This window comes from Sinohyriopsis cumingii, chromosome 5, assembly GCF_028554795.1.
Source record: "Sinohyriopsis cumingii isolate HCF-2022 chromosome 5, ASM2855479v2, whole genome shotgun sequence".
NCBI lineage: Eukaryota > Metazoa > Mollusca > Bivalvia > Unionida > Unionidae > Sinohyriopsis > Sinohyriopsis cumingii.
In genome coordinates this window covers 37,983,943-38,008,074 of record NC_142965.1, presented here as the reverse complement: position 1 = coordinate 38,008,074, position 24,132 = coordinate 37,983,943, and the positions used below count along the sequence as shown (strand labels likewise).

Genomic DNA, 24,132 nt, shown 5'->3' with positions numbered 1-24,132 from the left:
CAAGACAACGTATGTTCTTTTTGTAGACAAAAGAAGAATCGCTTTTGCAATTACTGATTACGTTACAGTTAAGTTTTGTTTCACACAATTGCTTTCATGGCTGAAAAATTAGTGCACAAACATTGTACATTTTTGTTTGATACGGTTGTTTGGGTGGCTGAAAGAGAAATACACACGACTCTTACATTTATCTCTTTGATTCGATTGTTTCGATAGTTGATAGAAAATGCATACGCCTCAAACAGCTTTGCTTGATAAGTTGTTTGAATGGTTGAATAACTGTCACATACACTTATAAACTTTAACTTCACATTAGTATATACAATATCAGAAATAAAACAAATATGATGACATTTTAAATTTAATTTTCATCATAAGAAAGAACTACATATTTAAATTAATATTCACAATAAATTACCAAACCTTGGAAAATATAAGACAGAAATATTATAGATACAAGTTAGAAAGGTATGCAGCCTACAAAAGTGTTTATTTGGAGAAATTCGGTAATAAATAGTGAAGCATATGAAGGTACAGTTGTTGAATAATTTTTGTTATGGATCATTTGCAAGCTAATTAATTATGTTAACATAATACATGTCTTGTCATCTATAATATATGAGAGAATACATTCAGTGGTGATTGATACAATTAAAAAATAATGTACTTGGCAATAATGAGTAATTACTTGAATTGTAACACAGAAAACAAAAAACTAATATAATACATTTATAACATGAATATTCTCTCTCTTCTCTGTTATATCCCATATACACTTCTTCCTCTGTACTATTATCGCTTTCTTTTAGAGGTGACTGGAAAATAATAATAATAATAATAATAATAATAATAATACAAACATGCAGTTAATTTGCTGTTTCACTCTGTGACTGTACAAATCTAAGTAAAATAATCTGTAGGATGATACTGTTCGTCATCTGAATTTTTTTCCTCATTATTTAACTCTTTTTGTGTAAATTTACCGTCATTCAAACATGTACATAGTTCATGTTTCTCAAGTTAGATGAATATATTACCGTCATTCAAACATGTACATAGTTCATTGCTTCTCTAGTCAGATGAATATATTGGGCGAGATGAATGTCGCCATGATGTAAAATGTTTCTGTGACGTCATAGTCTAACGATGCGCGAACTATATAGTCAAACCATGATTTAAGCGGGAATACTTTTGCAATTACTTCTTACGTAAGGTCTATATATGAACACACTATGATGGGTCAGCGGCCATGTTGAAACTTACAAGATGCAACGACACTATAGAGTGAACGCCTTCAGCTAAGCGGTATGTTGGACTGAGCTCTGGAACCAGAAGTCATGGATTCGAAGCCACACGGAGCAAATAAAGTTGTGATGCAAAATCAAAGAAGAACAATTTAAATCCTCATAGATTTCTGTAACCGCTGGTAAAGGAAATCCCTCAAAAGTAGAAGTATTAATAGGTTTGTGTACTGATAAGTATAATAGACTCAACTTGAAAAAAATCCGCACCAAAATGCTACTGCCACAAAATCACACAAAACTCCGCGTTTGAATCCACAAGATTAGATAATACCAATTCATTCTAATTTCGACTGGTATTGAGATTGAGGCTCTGTTTTTCTACGCATGGGTTAAAATCCTCACGCGTTCTTTACCATTTCCTGTTCAGTCGTATCTTCAATGGCGGAAGAAGATGAAGAAGAGATATAGGTACTCTGGGTCAAGGTCTTATTCATCTGCTTGTATTTTGCTTCTTTCCGTTCGGACTGACCTGTCGAACAAAATAAAAATACCTCTTTATTAAGTAAGTTGAAAAATGTTTCATTGTCTAAAGTAATAAATGTGGTATGACAGTACGTTAAATGTCTTTTCTCTGAAAGACTTAGATGCCATTGAGCCGTAACTCGAAAGCTACACCAACTCCGCTTATGTGGTATAAGCAGTGTTGAGAAAGCTCTGAACGGTATGTCACGGTGGCCCAGGCTGATGTAGGACATGTTTAACCCCACAGGAATCTACGTTGTTCTTGGTAAGGAATGTACAAACTTTCATATAAAGATGAAACAATACTCCAGATTTCGTCCGAACGAGTAACTGAAAAAAGAGATAATGCCCGAAGCGAGGATGTTAAAAATGAGAGAGAGAGAGAGAGAGAGAGAGAGAGAGAGAGAGAGAGAGAGAGAGAGAAGTACTGCATGTAAACATTGAGCACCCATAAATTGGAATCTGTAGAATGACATGATAAATCTGGAGCTTTTCAAGCTTGCCTAAATTGAATCGTATGCTCAAACGCAAACCTGCAGATTTTAAATTTCAAACTGTTTGGTAATTTGCATTTTGCCATAACTTTTGTATCCATCTATCACAACTATTTGTCCATACGGACGATGCAGATTCATATATAACTAATTAAAATAGTTGATTTCGGGATGCACAACAAATAAAATATAAAATATTCACTTTTTTACTTAAAATGCCAGCTCATTCATTAGCCATGTACTCATTGGTGACCACTTACTTTAATACTGCATAAAAATCACCATCGTTCCACTGCACGAGAACAGAGTTGGACCACCTGCATTACTAATACATACCCCAATCCCACAACAAAACAAACAAATGCACCATCTCCTAATACTCCCCACCCCCACCCCCATCCCCAAACAAACAAATAACACACTGAAATTATTAGATCTTTTCACTGGACCAATTTTCATTATACTGGATGTTACATGTGATACATGAACTCTGTCGGAACCCTAATATACCCCACAACTCAAACAAGCCATATTACTGAAATATTTATACTACCTTAAATGCAGTTGACAAAAAGCTATAATGCTATACTGAAAAATTGAGACACAAAATGATCTCAATTTATTTGAACAAGATAAATGATTTATCATAACTCTATTGTGACTAACTTAACGGTTTTCATAGAGTTAATAGTTTAATATTAAAACACCAATCATAGTATCAAATTATAATGTGCATTTGTTGACTGAATCGGAGTAAAGCATAGTGAAAGTTAGTTTTGATAGAAAATAGCATTGAAGATAACATAAATGTTGATTTTCCAATTTCAAAGATGAATAACTTTAAGTCAAGCCTCATCAACTCTAATAGCAAGATAACCACAATTTGCAATATTGGAGGGATTAAGTTATGTCTTTTCTTTAGATACACAAATATACATTCGGCTAAATTTACAGAAGAACATTTCATCAATTTTACAAGGTAAAAATACAACGATTCGTCAAACGAGAGGTATAACTTGTGGAAAACGAAGTTAGACTAAAAACAAGGGCACATATTGACTCGGTGTATAAAGTAGCTTTTTTGACACATTTATTTCAATGGCAAAATTTGAAATCAATCTGAAATTATTCGTACGTTTGAAATGAATGACAAAATGTTGCAAATTGTAAAATAAAATTTCAAGTTGTAGATATTTTGTCATGTGTTAGATATTCTCTTACCGTAATTCCTTTTATGTTACTAACCTTGATTACCATTGCAAGCTGACATTGTTACTTGCAAGCAAATTAAATATGGATACCAATGTGCGTCGTAAGTGATTGCTGGTCTTGCATAAGAGTATATGGATAAGCCCAGCTAACGCATATCATTTCTGGATCGTTTAGGGCAAAGGTGATGTCGCAACACAGAACGATTTCAATTTATTGGAAAAAGATAAATAATTAATCAAAACTTCGATGTGACCAACAAAACGATTTTCAGAGAGTTGATAGTTCAACATAAAAACATTAATCATGATCATCAAATGATAATGTGCATTTGTTTACATAACTGATTGGGATTTAAGCGTAGTCAAAGTTAGTTCTGATACAAAATAGCATACAAGATAAAAAAAAAAAAACATCCTAGCAACGTTCCTAAAGCATTGCATATGACTATAATCTTAATTGTCCTCCACATTTGCAACTATATATCTACGGATAACACGTATACACACTGTATATGATAGTCGAAACAATAAATGGCGTCATATTACTTGGATAATATGTGACGCTTCTATGTCTACGCTTAAATCCCAATCAGTTATGTAAACAAATGCACATTATCCGTAGTCCAAGAATTAATCTAGAGCAAAAGTATTTCCAACCAGATAAGTTTATTTCTGTTAAATCACTCCTGTATTAGAAAATAACCTCGTCATCTTCAAATGGAGATTAGGTGAAGTACAAGTACAATAAAGAAAGTTTCAGTACAAGTGAAACGTAAATTGCTGTATGTGCCGTGCTGCATATACGTTTTCTTTCTAGTATTAAATTTATTATTTATTTGCAGTAGCCCGAAAAGAAGAAAACGAAGACTTAGATTGAGACAGGATACATACTCGGACACAGAATCGTAGTAAATTCCATACGCCAAGACATAAAAATAAAGATATAGTATAGCATATGTGGTATCATATCCTCATATTTGATAGCATCCTATCTCTTCTTAAATAAGGGTGTCTGCACCTTTGGCCTACAAAACGTGCTAGGGAAATAAGATAGAAAAAAAAACGTTTTTATGGGCAAAATCATGTTTTAGAAGTACCTTTTTAGCTACTGCAGACGCTGAAAACGATTTTCATGCCATCAGCAGTAAACAATTTTGGATGTAACAACTACATAGAAACTGCTTGATCCAGACAAGTAAATTCACAAAGCATCTTCCGCGTCATAATTAAAGGATCTGTAAAGTGCATCTAATTGGGTGAGTTTCACATCTGCAATTATAGTGCTAATATCTGGAGCATCTAAGTGTCCCCATATTCATCCTGCTGTAATGGCCAGCCACCCACAGAGTGTTCATCCTGCTGTAATGGCCAGCCACCCATAGAGTGTTCATCCTGCTGTAATGGCCAGCCACCCATAGAGTTTTGTTAAGTGTCATTGCGCAAAAGCAACCAAAGTAAAAATGTAATTTAATGTACATTGTTCAACGAACATATAAATGATATTTTAGATTTCAAAATGAGTACACTAATTGTTTGGTCTTTGTTTCCAACACTTTGTACTTTTGACACCTAAATAATTTTGAAAAAATGTTGTCAGTACAGTTAGGCAAACATTACTTAATGAAACATTTTTGAAAAAAGAATGTTTTCAGTACAGTTAAGCAACTATTATTTAATGTAGACCCGTTAAACTTAGTAGGCATACTTTTATGCATTTCTGTCATATGATTGTAATGGCTATCTGAACACTTTTCACATGTTGTTAATTGTAGACGTTTGGTGTGGGTAAGATTAAAATAATTTGCTACCATGTTTTGGTAATGTTTAACTATCAATTTGTAAATTCTCGCCAGCAATACGGACTATGAAGTTTCACGAACCCAAAGTTTTTCACAGTACTTGCTAACCTTGTTCACGAGGTTAATCAATGCTATATATAATGACATTAAATAACAACGTTGCTGCAAATCGCATCAAATCGCATTGTCAAAAAGTTAAAGAAGGAACGTTGCCACATCTATAGTGCACGTTTGCTGCAAGTTGTTGCAACTTTGAACTGTTGTTGAAAACCTTTCGTACCCGTATCATTCATCTCCTTCTTTCCCATACAAAAAATGGTAGATGAAATACACGACGCTTTCACAGACGCGTTCAAACATTGAAATCTTAAAAAGATAAAGTTTAATGAGGAAAGGTGTCTTAGAAAAGAGGAAACGATTTTCTGAAGAACGAGGCAATCGAGTACTTTCCAGCCTATTCAGACAAAAATGTTCAATGCTTAGCAACACAATCGAAATTAAAATGTAGAGGCATTTATCTTACAACGAAACCAGACAAAGGGTAATCATTTAACACAGCATATTGAAAGATCCATTAACATTCATCACACATCAGTAGACATGTCTCCAGTTGAAGCGAGCAAGAAAAAGAAAAAAACAAGTAAAAAGTATGAATCAATCTATTATGCTATTTGACAACTGATAATATCGAACACATTAAGTCTAAACTGGAAAAAGAATAAGAATTTCACAATTCAAAACAATTTTTATAAAATGCTACCTTCCTTACTTCCTTAGAAAACATTTAAAATTGATCAAGTAATAATATGCGATCCGGCTGTTTCCAAGAAGAAGAATAAAAGGGAGAGGATATACAGGTCAAGTTTACGAGCACGAGTTATCGCTGTAAGATACACAGGATAACGTATACAAAGTTGAAAAGATTTTGAAGACCAAGAGAATGAAAATAAAAGAACCTGTATTCGTGAAACGAAAGGTATGTGACGAATTGTTTGACAGTTAACATAGTCCCAGCATAATACATGATTCCTTAGCATATAAATAATAGAACACAGCTATTAGTATCAAGCAACATAACAAATGTGAGATTTTGAGCGACAACGAGTTTCTAGACTGCTACAGATGTGGTAAAATAGCGCACCAGCAAATTCGTATTGATCACAAGACCAGAAAGCATCTACCTCCAAAACATGACAGTTAAGACGAACTTGATAAGGTGACTACAAATGATATCACAGAAGAAAAGAATGAGACAACATTCGAAACTATCAAGTTGATTCACAACTACATTTTTAAAAACCACGTAAGTTCTTAACCATTTCTCACCCGAAACATTCAACCGGCATATATTGGCTCATTGCTCAAATATGCAAATTTTTGTATGTGGTTATAGAAAATATAACAGCTTAATCGGAAATTGTCCTTACACGTGACATAGACCTTTCATGCTCCTTTTCTTATTTTATATTTCATAATCATCAATCATCAAAATAATATTGGTTATTTGTCTTGGCGAATTTATGTCAGATCTGACCAATCCTCTAATTCCTCTCTCAATCATCAAACTAATAAAAACGTCCGTGCAACGTTAAAATTCTTCACCCAATATTTTAAATCTGGCGTCGTGAGCTAAACCGCGTGTTCTTATATCTGGATCAAGTATGTAGTGTTGTCAGACATGTATTTCTCAGCTCTTCAAAAATGTTAAATAGCGTTACAGTGTTTTATATCAGGTAGCAATGGTGAACATCACCTTCTGGGCTCAATTTGATATATGACATCACATCGTGTACATTTTAGTAAATGTTATTGAATATAATAAATCACTCAGAAGTAATTTAAACATTACATTGTGTGGTACAGATATTTCGCTAATCATTAGAAACTACTGAGGCATTCATATAGCAAAGGTACTTTGTCCAAATATTTATGCTCCATGTTTTCAAACAGTTTCAGTGCTTCTGTGAATTTGTCATAATTTAAGTTTTAGTCAGATGTTATAATGACTGCATTATGAACCTAAAGCTAGTTACGAATGTAATTCATCTTTTAGCTGTTATTTTATTTTCGTCATTCATCAACCTATCAACTATGAATCCTTGCTGAATAAAATTTAGTTTTTGTTGCTATTCGGAATGAGTTTTTTTACCTCTTTCTCTGGTCATTTTTCGCATGCTATATAATGAGTATCATAGTTTAGCATGTTAGGAACGAATAGCGGGATGTGGCTGGGTATCGGAACGTTCCAGCCAGGGCATCATGATCAAAACTTTATCGTTTAATAAATTACTGTCACAAATATGACATGTACGTGTTGAGTTAAAACATTTTCCATGTTAATCTACGAATATGATAGATGTCTAATTTACAGTTCGGTATAGATGAGTCTCACTGTCCTACCCATCCAGTTGTAAAACACATATATGCAATTAGTTCCTCAGTAAACTACTGGTCCGTAACATTAGTGAACTGAATTTATGTAGGTACAGTACAGACACCTGACGGGATATGCTGAGCGGTTTGCACTGCTCATGATACACTTTATTGATTTAGAGTATCGTTGGAATTTTGTGATGGGGCGGTTGAACACAGAGTGTATTGCATCATTACAAATGCAATAAACGAAAGAATGATTTTCGATTCATAATAATATGTACATTGTACACTGGTTCTTTTTCATACATCATTTATATCTAGTTGTCAACACTGTAACATAGTCTTTGTGATCAGATAGCATTTATTGTACATTGAACAAATTCATGCCTTTTTACCGGTTGTTCCATTTCTATAAAGATATCATGAACTAGTCTTTTTTCTTGTTAGCAAATGAGCAAACAAAAATGACCACCTAAAATCTGCCATACTGACCAAACTGAAAGTGAAATAGTTATCAAATCCTCTATCAACTCGAAGCAAATATATTTATATTAAACATTATAGTGTTATAAAAAAATTCAGGAATGTTGACTGGTTTCACACTAAAGACACAATATTAGACCGGTCTATTGTTTGCTCATTCAGATAAAGAGCGCAAACGTGGACGCGGAAATACGTATTGCATTGGGCGTTCAGTAGTAAGGTGAAGGAGAAATCCAGATCAGATCGCTGAAAATCCTAAAGTAATAAAACTGGTCCAGTAGTAACTACAGTGAGTAAATCATGAAATATGGATCCGTTTTACTATTTTATGTAGTAGCGGGGATGTGATCTACCAATGTTCTTGTCTAGAGGTACGAGGGTGCTTTTATGCAGGAGTTGAGGAAATGGTTCAGCTGAGTAGAGAGAGCTAAGATATGATTCAAAGCCTCTGTTATTTTTTAAAATTTCATTTCTTGTGCACAAAATATGAACTATTTTAAAGTTAGCAATGATTCGTAACTCACATTATGTATCTACTAGCAGGCAATAAAAGGTACTTGGCCAGTTTAATAATAGTAGCCATCTGTATTCAGTAGGTGAGTTGATGGCATGGATAGCCCAGCATCACAACCTAATGCATGTTTTGACAGATTATTTTCAGGTGGCAGCAAGTGCTTTTACTGAGTAACACCTATGTAATAAAATCTATCCCAAGTGCTTGTTTATAAACTATTTAATATTTTAAAATACTCTGGACAAAGTACTCATGAATATGTCCAACAATAACTTCAAAATCTTGTAATAAAGGAATATCAAGTGGACAGCAGACATGAATCCGTTACTTGCATATTTGGAAAATCGACCATTAAATTTAGAATATATTAAACGGTACTTACACAAGTTTCCGTGTTTTTCCTGTCCATCAGGCTCACCCCGTGAGGAAGCACCGTCGGTGAAGAAAACTTCACTACAGTCCCTATATGATCCCGTTACACCTACCGAGCGGGACGATCCACAACCCATTGTTTCCAACTTCTCGTTTAAGGAGGCTAAAATTAGTTAATTAATTGATGAATTAATGATAGAAAGGTAATATTAAAGAAACTCGTTTAATCATTACATTCTAAAGCTTGGGTGAAATAAAACCAATTCGACGATTTTTCATTTGAAATGAACACACGTGTAAGTAGCACTGTCGCCACGAGACAATATCTGCTGGCAGACTGTAAAGTTGTTCTTGTACAATATTTGGTGATAGCGCTGGACGATCAAAAGTTACATTCAGAATGAGCAAAGATAAAGAAAGGGAAAACTAGATCACAGCAGATGTAAATTTACCACTGCTAAAATACCACATGTAATCTGTAACCTATTATTTCAGTCAAGTAATTTTAGCCCACCTGTCCGTAACGCCAAAATAACCTAAAGTATGTCTCTGTCCGCCGCGAGTCTTTCCTCGTCCATTGTCAGTCAACAGTTACTATTTTAAATTTCTTCAAATCTGCAGGACCAATATCAACCAGTCACTAGCACAAAATATGTTGGTTTTTCAGATTTGTACACATAATTTCCATTCGATATAAAATAGCCTCTGCTAGTAAAATAGAATCTATAAACAAATTCACCACAAATATCTAATCATGATTTGACCAAATGTGACAGGAGGCATACCTGTGTGATGTCTTTTTTTACATGCATACCCGAATTGAAAAAAGTGAGGGTACGGGACCAAAACGTGGAGGTCCTTGAAAAATATACTCTCATATCAGGGAGATCCATGTTATGGCAACACAGTTCTGCTCATGAGTAGGTCATGATACTGTTCCGTTGTTGTGCTCTTGTTGTTTGATATCCTCAACCAAAGCCTACCCGCCTACCCTCTGTGCATGTTCATCTTGGTCACTAATGACACGAGAGCTGCATTAATGAAATATACTGTAATTTAACGTCGCGTAAAATTCCTACTTGATAATTGGATCAAAGGAAATGAGATCGCCTGATACTGAAACAAATTAGATTCATAGTTGATCCGACACACGATGTAAATGTGGTAAAATCAATAATCCTTGGTATTTTTGCTCACGCCAAAAATGTAAACAGTACTTGAAGAAAACAAAAAGGCTGGCAAAGCAAACTTCGCTCCGAACTGTGCCTTACGAAAACCTGACCATATAAGCGGAGATATTATAAACCTTAGAATTATGTTTGGCTGACTGACCTTACGAACATAATTTTACCGGTACCTTGTGACCAATGAAGTAAAGTCAAGCAAAGTAATTTTTAGTTACATTCAGTGAATATAACTAAAATAGGCAAACCAAAACCTCTACAAAAGCTCGTACTCAGTTGACTATTGAAACAATTATCGATTTAAATAATATACAATATTACTCAGACGATACGACAAAATTACATCAATACAGTGTATGCAGTTATTACAGTAGTAGATACAGTAGCTCATCATCATCTTTATTTCCTTCCATGGAAGATTACATGATATAAGAATAAATCATCTGAATACAATCAATAAATATAAAAAAAAAAAAAAAAAAAAAAAAAATATTCTATATTGGAATACAAATTCTTACACAATATCAATCAACAAAGTGTTCGTCAACTCATAAGTTGCAAGTTTCAGTACCTTATTTACAGAAGATAGCTGCACACTGCATGACAAAGTATGCTGCATACAGGACGAATAGCTTGGAGTTTTCTTTGTCGATTACTCCTGATGGTAACCTTTTACCTAAAGATATTGTAGTTGCAGCTCATCTTCTGCATTAAATAACGTAATGTGCAGGCTCAGGGGAAATTTATCAGTAAGGAAATCCCAGAAAGAATTTCGAAAGTTCGACATATAAGGACAACTAACACAACAATAAAGTATCAAGTCTGTATAAACATTCCCACATCTAATACACATATCAAGCTGTGTTTGTGGAACAGCAGCCCATAGTTTAGCTACATATGTAAATACCTTAGTGTGTTGTCTAGTTTTAGCCGACTGCCACACTGAGGCAGGTCGTAAGTATTCGTGTATCGAAGAGAATCTATCAAAATCTGCTTGATTAGACATACGAATTCTCCAGAGGCTATTTTCAAGACCAACAATTTTTGACCTTACAATTTCTTTCCAATTATGTTTATCTGGAATTTCAGAATGATGTAAATAATCAGTTAGATACCCGAGCAAGTCAAACTTCTTTGAGGTATAATATAAATTTGAAATTAACCCGCAGCTTGACATGCATCCGCTCAGAATGAAGTGAAATAACGCAACGTTAAACACACGTTTAGTATGTACATTGTTAGGCATCAAACACAATCTGTGTAAAAACATCAATTTTCTTCTATCAATTTCGGACTGCGCTGATGTCCATCCTAGCATTCCCAGGGCAATGTCTGATCTTGTATGTATTGGAAAACCTTGTAAATGTTTGGCAAAATACCTCAGAGTTTTATCCAATAAAGCGAGGTCACTTTTTGAAATGTTACACCATAATTCACTTCCATAAAACATTGAAGGGAAAATTACCTTTTTAATTACATTTGCAGCAACCAAAGGATTTAAACCATTCGGTTTAATGCCAATACCAAACAGACCGTGAAAAGATTTTTTCCCTTTCTTGCATGCATCGAGTATTGCGTCATGCGACGTCAGCTTTGAGTTAATCCGGTGACCCAGGTGTGTTGCCGAATCGGTGACCGGCAAACATGACGGGCCAAGATACCATTTCATATTGATAAAATTCTTGTATTGGGGTCCGAAAATGATAATGTATGACTTTGTAACACTAAGCTCGAATCGCCACTTATTACTGTAGTCGTATGCTATATCTAACAGCTTTTGTAGATTGCTAGGATATATAGCCAAAAGTGAAATATCATCAGCTAGGGTTGGATTTCCCACAGCTAAGGATCCAATCTTTGCTCCAAATCCACTATTTTCTAACTGTAGCAGCAAGTCATTTATAAATATTGTGTACATCAAGGTTGACAAAACACCCCCTTGTCTCACTCCTTGGCCAATTGAGAACCAATCTGAAAATTGCCCATTTACAAGAACTTTACTCTGTAAATTTGTATACATGTTAAAAAATATCAAAAGGGATTTACCCGTAATTCCCAACGTGAATAATTTAAAAAGCAGTCCTTCGTGCCACACGGTATCAAATGCCTTTTTTGTATCAAGAAAAGCAGCAAAAACCCGTGAACCCATGTTTACATTATATTGTACTGATTGCAACAGCACAAAACTCGCTGTTGTGCAGCCTAAACCTTTTTGGTAACCATGTTGTTGTGAACTGGGTATACTAGAATTAGTATCTTTGAGCCAAGTTACCAAACGTTCATGAATAATTTTCTCAAAGGTTTTGTAGATAACAGGCAGTAAAGTAACAGGCCTGTAACTTTCGAGGGAGTTCTTTGATTTTCTGTTACCTTTATACAGTGGTATTACTAACCCTTTTTTGCAATCTACAGGTATGTAAGATTGAATAATATACAATATTACTCAGACGATACGACAAAATTACATCAATACAGTGTATGCAGTTATTACAGTAGTAGATACAGTAGCTGATAAATATAGTGTTACGTATATCTGATTTAATATATATTTATTTTAATTTAATTGTTTGATTGTCATTTTTTAAAAAAATTCTTACATGCTATTGTAATGTAAATTTATGCACTGGAGATGATATTTTTTTTCAGAAAATTGGTTGACCTGAATCATTCTTTTCATAAACACCAGCTGTTGGCCTGGAAGCTGACCTTGATTCAAAATTAGTATAAAAAAGTTCTATTTTACTTTAAAATGATTGGTTGTTGTCAAGGTCATGATGGGACTACGTGGGTTAAGAAGTAAACACTTTTTTATATCTTTATTCTGGGAATAAAATCATTGGTCTAATCAAGGCCATATTCTGCGTACGTCATATAAACACGATCACGTGACCCCCCCCCCCCCGATTTCGCAACTTGGGGGAATTTCGAAACTGCGTCTTATGATACAATATAACCTTTGTTTCAGAGAGAGAGAGAGAGAGAGAGAGAGAGAGAGATCAGTTTTGGGCTTTTCACACTGATGTCAAGTTAGTTTTGTTGTAACCAGATCTTGAGCTATAATTTTCTTCAGATCATTTGAATTTCAAAAGGATTAATTCTTTATTCTCTGGAAATATTTTAAAGAGTGCTCACACAGAAATTTTGGAAAGACATTGCTTACAAATTTAATTTGGATTTCCAACACCGGAGTGCCATTATTTGTATTTCTACAAGGAACTGCAGATAAACACAGCACTGACAAGAGCATACGTCATCCATCTTGGATTTTCCATCAGGATTCGAATTTGAAATTATTAGAACATTTATTACTAGGACTCTTGCAATTTAATTCGTGGATTATTCTTAGATTATTTTTGGATTTGATTCTTTAAACCGTAAGTTCTTGTCCTTTTTTTCATTTTTACAGAATTTTCCAGGAAAATAAATTATTTGTTAAATTTTAAAAGGCTTGTTATTTTTACTCTTTCTGTGTTACTGTTTATTCGAGCCTAAACACGTAACAATATATAAATGAATACAATTATTTAATTCCGACAAAAGCTCCATATCACAATATCCAAGGTTACAGGACAATAACAACCACACACAAAAACGGAACAAAATTACAAATTAGACGACATGATATTAGACTATAATGCCTGTTGTAGAATAAAAAATTTCTTCTTTTAAGAAATAGCTGACTGCTGTGATTCATTATAAATTGTGATTCTCGATATGCAGCTATTTGCAAAATTTATAGAATTACATAATTCGAGCTCTAAAACCACATAATCGTTTACATGATGAGGCGATGAGGTCATTTACAAAATAACACGATACAATCTCTCTGCGTGTATAATTGAAACAATGCATACATATTGTTATAACACATATATATTGTAATTAGAGTTTGCACATTTATTTATAGCTATCCATTTGAAAGATTTCTTTGATTTTTGTTATTACTTGTTTGAATATGGGAAGTCGGTGCTGCGGAAATAGTAATGAGACCGAAATAATTAGCTAAGTACTAGGGGCAAACGTCACGAAGTGAAGTGTTAGTGAGTAACCATGATGCCATGGTTAACTTTTGGTGAATTCAGGTCAGGGCCGCATGAGTGTCCTAGAGCTCAATAGTGCTTATTAAATCTAATTGTCCGAATTAATAGTGTGACTCCATGTGCAATATTTATGGTTGGAGACTAGTAAATTACGTAATTAATAAACGACGAGCGACTGCTCTGTAGTCGGCAGGCGCTGTTTATTGTTGCTGCAGTTGTAATTATGGTTTAGATTTACAGGCGAAATGTGGCTTAAAGTCATGATTTTTCTGGCTTACGGTGGCGTATTAAAATAGTTCCTGTAGTAGGTGGTTGAGTTGTATAGTTTCACAGCATAAACTACTGGGGTACGTTACGGAAAGTTAACTAGGAGAAACGATGCAGTTGTGAGGTTTACAGCAATTGGGAAGTTGTGAAATCTCTGGTCATTTATTAATTAGAGTAAAAGTACTTTTACTTTGGATGTGTTGATATTTCCATTTTACAACATCAGTTGTATAGTGGTCATTGTAATCGAGGGGAAACATATGATTTCTAGCGGGATTCGCGCCAGGGTTTGGCTTGTTACAATATTTTATACATACACTGGTTCAGAAAATCACACAATAGTGTGTAGCAATACAAGTCTGTGCAGAAAGCTTCATTTTCTTTTGTTGTTGTTGCTATAGGTATTACATTTCCATCTGACCAAGACAGCGTGTATACAGAGTGCTCTACTTCGATTACTAACATCCTCCTAATTATTCACGTGGGCAGAAATTACATGGCCAAGAGATGTGAATTTTATAAACAGTATAAAATATCCCCATACAAAATATGTGTATAAAATATATGTATATACAATTTCACATGACTTTCACATGAATTTGCAAGAAATATACATTTAAGTGTATGTATTAAACATCACACGTAGATGTAGGGAACAAAGCTCAGAATAATAATAGGCAATTAAAATTGAAGCAAATAAACAGCACATACCAAAGAGGAGCCAACATTTTCAGCCAGTTGTATATATTAAACATCACATGTAGCTGTAGGGTAAAAAAGCTCTGACTAGTTAAAGGCAATCAAAACTGAAGCAAATAATCAGCACATACCGAAGAGGAGCCAACACTCTTCAGCCATTGTAAAGAGCATCCTAAATATTTTGAAGGAAAGACTATTTGCGCTTTACAAATTACATTTAATGTCATTCCAGTTTTTGGCAAATTTCATACAATTATGAAAAGAGGCAGCAAAGTTAATAAAAATGCTGTTTTACCACAACTGACTGTTTTGAGTCTGGTATTTCTTCCATATGTGTATCCGAAGAATATTTAGAGTCTTTTTGTTAAGGATCACGCAAGCAATTAGAGCTAATGACATTCTGAATTTTATTGATCTCAATAGCTATATGCATCAGCATGTTAACATGCAGAGTACACGAGTTTGCTTTTGTTAACAGTACGTCATGTGTACTATCTATGTCTTGATCTAAAGCTCTGAATGGTCTGAAAAGGAGCTTTTCGAATTTGTTAGTGTTAGTTGGACCACAGAATTATCATATCACAGAGTTAAAAATAATATTTGAGATAATAAAAATGCCTACTACGTGGCTTTTCTATACGCTAATGTCAGATAATGTCCCCTAATGTCAGATGATGTCCCCTAATGTCAGATAATGTCAGATAATGTCCCCTAATGTCATATAATGTCCCCTAATGTCAGATAATGTCAGATGATGTCCCCTAATGTCATATAATGTCCCCTAATGTCAGATAATGTCCAGTCCGTTTCGTACTTTGATTTGTTTTGAAGTTTTCTTGCAGATCAATGATAAATATTTTTCAAAAATTAGATACCCAATTTTCAACCATAAAATAATTGCAGATCATTCACCTGTAATCACGGCATCTCCAAAAGCAGAAGATTTTTTTCTGAGAAAAAAAATGTTTTCCTTCACACTGTATGGCTCTGGAACTTATCGGGATTAGGCTTCATGTGGTTCACACTGTATGGCTCTGGAACTTATCGGGATTAGACTTCATGTGGTTCACACTGTATGGCTCTGGAACTTATCGGGATTAGGATTCATTTGGTTCACACTGTATGGCTCTGGAACTTATCGGCATTAGGCTTCATGTGGTTTACACTGTAAGGCTTTGGAACTTACCGGGATTAGGCTTCATGTGGTTCACACTGTATGGCTTTGGAACTTATCGGGATTAGGCTTCATGTGGTTCACACTGTATGGCTCTGGAACTTATCGGGATTAGGCTTCATGTAGTTCACACTGTAAGGTCTGGAACCTATCGGGATTAGGCTTCATGTGGTTCACACTGTAAGGCTCTGGAACTTATCGGGATTAGGCTTCATGTAGTTCACACTGTATGGCTCTGGAACTTATCGGGATTAGGATTCATTTGATTCACACTGTATGGCTCTGGAACTTAGAGGGATTAGGCTTCATGTGGTTCACACTGTATGGCTTTGGAACTTATCGGGATTAGGCTTCATGTGGTTCACACTGTATGGCTCTGGAACTTATCGGGATTAGGCTTCATGTGGTTCACACTCTATGGCTTTGGAACTTAGAGGGATTAGGCTTCATGTGGTTCACACTGTATGGCTCTGGAACTTACCGGGATTAGGCTTCATGTGATTCACACTCTATGGCTTTGGAACTTATCGGGATTAGGCTTCATGTGGTTCACACTGTAAGGCTCTGGAACCTATCGGGATTAGGCTTCATGTGGTTCACACTGTAAGGCTCTGGAACCTATCGGGATTAGGCTTCATGTGGTTCACACTGTAAGGCTCTGGAACCTATCGGGATTAGGCTTCATGTGGTTCACACTGTATGGCTTTGAAACGTATCGGGATTAGGCTTCATGTGGTTCACACTGTATGGCTCTGGAACTTATCGGGATTAGGCTTCATGTGGTTCACACTGTATGGCTCTGGAACTTATCGGGATTAGGTTTCATGTGGTTATAATAAAATCATGTGACCAACAGTATACTTTCACTTTCAAGATCCGATCTAAGAAATTGAAATTGCTCATGTAAGGCAACGTATTATAATTTGCATAATTACAGAGTGTAGTTTTCTCGGTAAAATTTGACTGTTATTAATACATATGTTAAATATGGATGGGCGGTATTGAACCTCTGTAATACACCATCTTATCCTAATCAACATCAAAACTGAACCATCAATATAGCGAAATCTTCCCCAAGACCGAATTTATTTTGTAGTCCCGAAGCTTTCATCATTTCAATTTTACGTTACCTCCTCCCCCATAAAACAAAACTCAGTTGAAACGTGAAAATGTATTTAGCTGCTAAATTCTGATACACGCTGGGCCAGATTAATTATGGATGGCAAGTAGGCCGACTTGTCTGTGAGACAAGAACCCAGAAGATCTCGCTTAAGTATGCAATGTTAAAACAGTACTTGACACGCATGCCGACTCAAGTACGGGCTGAAAACTGGCTCACCTGGTGGCCTTGACCATAACAAAGATCAAGCGTTTAAGTGGAATAATTAATAACTTAATGCTTGGAGCTAAGCAACTGGAGATATATTATGCTTATCTGCTTACCATCTAATTGTGATTGATGCTATTCATTTGCATACATGATCACTAGAACATTTTTTAAATTCAATATCAAAGCCTTATTTCCCAAGCACGTGTTCCCGCTTTTCATGCTTTGCAGACAAATCAGTACTTTATGTCAGAGTCGCTTTTGAACTGTTTGAAATGTGCAGAATATATGGAGTATTTAAACATTAAAGAATATCGTTCATAATTCTACTGGACCTATCATAAAGTGATAAAGTAGTTGATTCCTTAAACGTTTTTCATGATATGGACTGTATTTCTACGTGGAACAACTTCATTTATTCCTGTGACAGGATGTGATTTTCGGAGGGAAAGTAAGATATTCAGCTAATAATTACATGTATTAAAAAACATCAACAGAGTTCTTTATTTTGTGGGTGTGTGAAAAGATTGCTAGTAGCTTTTCTTGGGTCGGACGTTGTTCCCGTGTTCTTCCTCCACCAAATACATCGGCCGCCACGAATAGCCAGCCTGTCGTATAGAGAAAAATGGCGTTAAACCCTATAAAATGAAAAGCCATAATTCTCAATCTTGTCCATGCAGATATCGAAAATGTGCTATTAGCTCAGAAGCTTACAAGTTCTATTGAGTGTCCTTGAACACGAACGGTTTCTTTACTGAGCCGGTGCAGTATTTCATGATAATGATACAATTTGTAATCACAGAAAGGAGAATTATGTATTTGTCCTTGTTGGTTGCTTTGCTACGAAATAGGTCAGAGACAAGCGGAGTAATAATTATCGTCGCCATTACTTGAAAAGATTGATTAATGAATTCAGCTATAGTTCAACAGGCTACTTTGACGTTTCGTTATACAATATAAACGAGTAGTGAAAAAAAATGACATATGAATTATTACAGAGATAAAGAATCGATCCAGAACATGGGTTTAGGTTATGATATCAATGAATGGAATGTGGTACAATTCAAGAGATCGTTTGTAAATTGTAGCAAACTCTGAGTTTCTCGTGATACTTGATGTGAGATGGGGAATCCCAAATTAGGGTTATAGCTCGTCAATCAACAGCCTCGTATCTACATTAATCATAGGTTATTTTTCCTGGTTCATGTTGTATACCGATCAAATCTACATTAATCATAGGTTATTTTTCCTGGTTCATGTTATATACAGATCAAATCTACATTAATCATAGGTTATTTTTTCTGGTTCATGTTATATACAGATCAAATCTACTTTAATCATAGGTTATTTTTCCTGGTTCATGTTGTATACAGATCAAATCTACATTAATCATAGGTTATTTTTCCTGGTTCATGTTGTATACAGATCAAATCTACATTAATCATAGGTTATTTTTCCTGGTTCATGTTGTATACAGATCAAATCTACATTAATCATAGGTTATTTTTCCTGGTTCATGTTGTATACAGATCAAATCTACATTAATCATAGGTTATTTTTCCTGGTTCATGTTATATACAGATCAAATCTACTTTAATCATAGGTTATTTTTCCTGGTTCATGTTGTATACAGATCAAATCTACATTAATCATAGGTTATTTTTCCTGGTTCATGTTGTATACAGATCAAATCTACATTAATCATAGGCTATTTTTCCTGGTTCATGTTATATACAGATCAAATCTACATTAATCATAGGTTATTTTTCCTGGTTCATGTTATATACAGATCATACGAAGGGTCAGCCTGTATATGGTGCAGAGTAGGTATCAATGTTTAGGTATTCAATGACTTTCATGTTTGTTTCAATAACTTTTCACAATCTTGGTCCCAAAAAACGAAGTAGGGGGCAGCTGTAACTCAGCTGGTAATGCGTCGTACAAGTAAACCAAGGGATCGTGGATTCGATACCAGTTAAGTTCAGTCAGTAAACAAATACACAAATAAAACAGAGTAAATCATATGATGACCCAGTGGTGGTTAGTGTTTGCTATGTTTAGTGATTGTGGTACGCGTGTATCATTGGTGTCAGTAGCTTAATGATAAGCATAACGAACTGAGCCTAAGGTTCGCATACAGCCCTCCTTATCCTGGTAGATATGTTTGATGTTTTAGTTCTGTTAAAACCCGCTAGCAAGCTAGAAAATAAACAAGTCTGGAATCGCGGTTCCACGCATTATCCGTCAAGCATGTAGATGTACGAAGTTGTTTCCATATCTTGTTTGTCATTTCTGATAAGGCCGAGAATTGCTATAGTTTATACAAACGCTTCGAATGAGATTGAAGTTACCTCAGAAAAAATATAACACTTTATAAATATTACGTAATCACTCAATGTTCAAATTTTTCTATTACAAAAAGCTTCATATAAACCTTCAACAGGAATTAACTCCCTTTCTGTACGATCTGGTGATACTTGACAAATATATTAAGGGATATACAATATTAATCATGTTCGTTCGCATAAAACGATTCTTCTGGAATAATTTTGAAGCACTTCGCATAATTACTTGTTATCTTGTCTATATGATAAGGCATCTAGTTTGTTCTCTTAAAAATACCAGTGCATATCCGAGCAGGTTACATTTTGGTCGTAACAGTTTCGTTACGCTATCCCGATTGGTCATCGTTATCGAATTGGAAAACCATGACTTAAGGTGAAACATGTTCTCTGTCACAACGCAACCTACAAAGCTCACAGAAACTCATCTATACCTAAATCATATAGCATTTATTAAGATGTCATATGATTCAGGTATAGATGATTTTTCGGCACATATATAAAACTGATAGTGGCACTACTTCAAGAAGCCAAGGTTTCTCTTAAGGGCTATTCCATTTAAACATACCCGTGGGGGGGGGGGGAGGCACATTCAAAAATGGGTGACCACCCATAGAAGTGATTTTTTTCTACCACCACCAGTCATAGCAGTGAATTTTGGACACCCATGGCCATACATCTTTTGATATGACATGGCACAGAAGTGATTATTGTTTATTGATGACCATGCATGGAAGTTTTTTTATTTTGCCGTCCGCGGGGTAGTGGTATGTTTAAATGGAATAGGCCTAAGCGAAAAAATCACGTAGCTTATGTAAAGAACTTTGAAGACTTCGTTGAGACCTAAGTTCTTTCCCTCACTGGGGATAAAGGTATGAAATTAAACTCCACATTAAAAAAACGTAGCCAAAAGTTTTAAGTCTGAACATAAAAGAATTCGATTGGTCAAACATTATTTAAAATGAAATTTCATCCATTGATATCGTAGGATTCTAGACTTAATGTTAGGTTCAGTCTTAAAGTCCTCAAAGTGAGTTTCAATTGGGTTAGCAATGAATTTGGTGTGTGTGTGTATGTGTGCTTGCGTGATTGCGCTCGCGCGCGTGTGTGCGTGTATCTATATGTGTGTGTGTGTGTGTGAACTCTCACTGTGGATTGAAAGTCAAATAAAAAATAAGACAAAACAATCCACCGCAATTCGAAACATTATTTTTAAAATCCATTTTTACATAATATGCACATCTAGGAGAAAAAATAGCAGATTAATAGAGGTTTTAAAAGTTTTACACTTTGCATACTACCTGGCTCGGATTTCACCAATGATAACGAAATTGAACTTTAATTTAAATCTGGATTCCATCAAGTTGATTGGATAAGATTTAAGTCTGACATACGTTTGATCAATTAAATCTCTACAGTCCGATTTTGTACTTTTATAGATGTTGGTGAAAATGTGGTTTGGTTCTATGTAAATTCCAGGTGGAAACGCCTTCCCCTAATACCTTTAAATATGTTTGTACATGTTGACGGCATCTTTCCTTCTACATCGCTGCATCAGTTTGCCACTATAGCAAAAATTGTGCAACATAATGCTTACCATGATCATAGTGAGATACATAGCGATACGACAAAATCGGATTTAGATGTATGTAGAGTTTATAACAAAATACTTACCTGGTCATAATGATATATAAAAGCGATAAGAAAAATCGGAATTAGATGTATATAGAGTTTATAACAAAACCCTTACCTGGTCAGTATTTCATTGAATCCAACAAATTCTTTGTCATTGTTGAATACGAAGAATATTTCCTTTACATTTTGCGTAGACGTCAGGAATCAAACGAATCTAATTTCATATGCTGCACGGTGATTGAAGAATGTCAACATATCTCCAGCGTTTAATAGGTTTCTATGGTAACAACTGATAAAATGATCTGTCACATGTGAACAAGTAAAGAGCTGCCTGTCTCTAATGCCGCCATTAATATGCTCGTGCTCATTGTAATCGTATGAAAGATTTAAGCAAAGCGTTTCACGCTAAGTTTATAGGTGGTAAAAATCGATTTGTCTTCCAATATAATTTACACCGAATAAGGAAAGAACAAACCATCTTTCTCAACATTGGTCCAGATAAAAGAATAGAAATTAAAAATATATTAAGTTCATTTATACATGCAAAATGCACAAATACCATTTAATCCTACGTTTCTGTGTGAAATTTATTTATTTTGCTGTTATGAGTAGGTGTCATATTATGTTGAATCGTATTTCACAAATTTAATCACCAGTTTGACCAAGGGTTGAATGTGCTATGTGATTTGGTTAAAGTGACTCGTCCTTCACAGGACGCGACAGACTTTAGTTTTTATTGATCGTATGAATTATGAATATGGATTACATTAAATGAAAATTTGTAAATCGAAGTTGGGTTCTTTTTTTTTACATTGTTACGAAAAGAAAAAACAACAATAAAACAAACATAAACAACAAAAACAGCAAACAAACGAAAAATGTGTTACCAACATTTCCAACTGAAAATGTAACGGATTCATTTGCACACATTTATAATACGGATTGATTGATGTACTTATTGATTGATTGATCGACTAACTTTATTTCACCCTTTGGAGGCTAGAACATGCAAACAGTCACGTATCAAGGCTAGGAATGACACATACAGATTATCAGTACCGTAACTTGACCTAGGTGCTTATCATTTCTCGAGTTGACTGACGGAGATGGGATATGGCGATACCGGTATGGTCGAAGATGATCTGATATCTTTCCACTATTAAACGATACGTGATACGAGCACGTAGGTGGATTTACTGTTCTGATGATGTGTTGTTTCATTATATACATTAATCAGTTATTTCATTATAATTTGCGTTATGTTGTTGTGATTTACTTTAACATCATACATCTACTTACCTTGTATGTTGTGTCTAAATAGTGTTAGGTGACGTCATCCTTGACAGCGAAGAATCAAAATCTGTATCCAATGCCAAATTGACACAAGGTTTTATATTCTTCTCTAAGAATAGTGACCTCTATTATGATAGGTATATAATATATATGATACACCGTTTTATCAAATACCCATTGAATCTTAAATTGCTGATCTGGCGCTCAGTACAAATATTCAGTCTGATTCCGTATCGCACTCATAAAATATCCGCATCACACACCCAGCCAGTAACTACTTTTACAAGTTGAAATATTCAGTGAGTTCATTTATAAAATATCATAATGATTTATTGTTATAAATTTTTAATTTTAAAATACGTCACTTTAATAATTTTAAGAAAAACAATCATAGTTGGTGAAAAGGGCCGCTGCGACGAGCAGTTTATGTGCATTTCAAGGGATCTAGGCAGAGAAAATAGAGTTAGTTGAGGTAGACAATAATATTTTGGACAGAATGTTTGATGCTAAGTTCGCAGATGAAGTTGGTGCGCAAAGTGACATCAACTATGAGAGAGAGAGAGATCAGTGCCACTGAAACTTCTGTTGAAAATTGCAAAGATCCAAAGACCCAGACAAACTGAGAAAGACTCAAACAGTCAATCATGTCAAGTTTCAAGGCATGGATAGGGATTCCCCGGTGTTTCGAGAACTTTACACAATGTTTAATTCCCAAGAGTCATTCCACATTATGAATCATCTAAAATGCAAACTCACCCAAAGTCTATTTCATCTTTAGAGTTTCAAAAATATGGTCTGCGGAATTAAATTTTATAAGGAGCAAGCTGCAGCGGAGGGACTTAACGATTTTCCTGTTACTGAGGAACTGAATTTGTTTATTAAATATAAGAATAAAACTGACAAACATTTATAAAATAAAGATAAACATATCACAGAGAACAACAGTATTTTTTATTGTGACGCAAATTTAGAAGAATTACATCTTGTTACAATGTTGTTGAGACTTTTTCATCACTGGGACACGTGAAGGGAACTGATGGTTTGTTTACATTTTAAATTCTTTTGACTGTTCAATTAGAAATTAAAGAGAAGAAAAAGAACAACATTTTTGGAATTTTCTTGCTAAAAATATATCAAAAACAAAAATTAAAAATCT

The 24,132-nt window shown here is 34.7% G+C and overlaps 1 long non-coding RNA gene across 1 annotated transcript; it reads right to left on the bottom strand.

Moving 5' to 3' along the window:
• Positions 1-348: 348 nt before the first annotated feature.
• LOC149798968 (uncharacterized) lies at positions 349-22,004 on the bottom strand. Its single transcript, XR_016420855.1, has 3 exons — positions 21,799-22,004; positions 9,026-9,178; positions 349-1,773 (listed from the first exon to the last, which is right to left on the bottom strand). It is a non-coding gene; the product is annotated as an uncharacterized LOC149798968 (long non-coding RNA).
• Between the last annotated feature and the right edge of the window lie 2,128 nt (positions 22,005-24,132).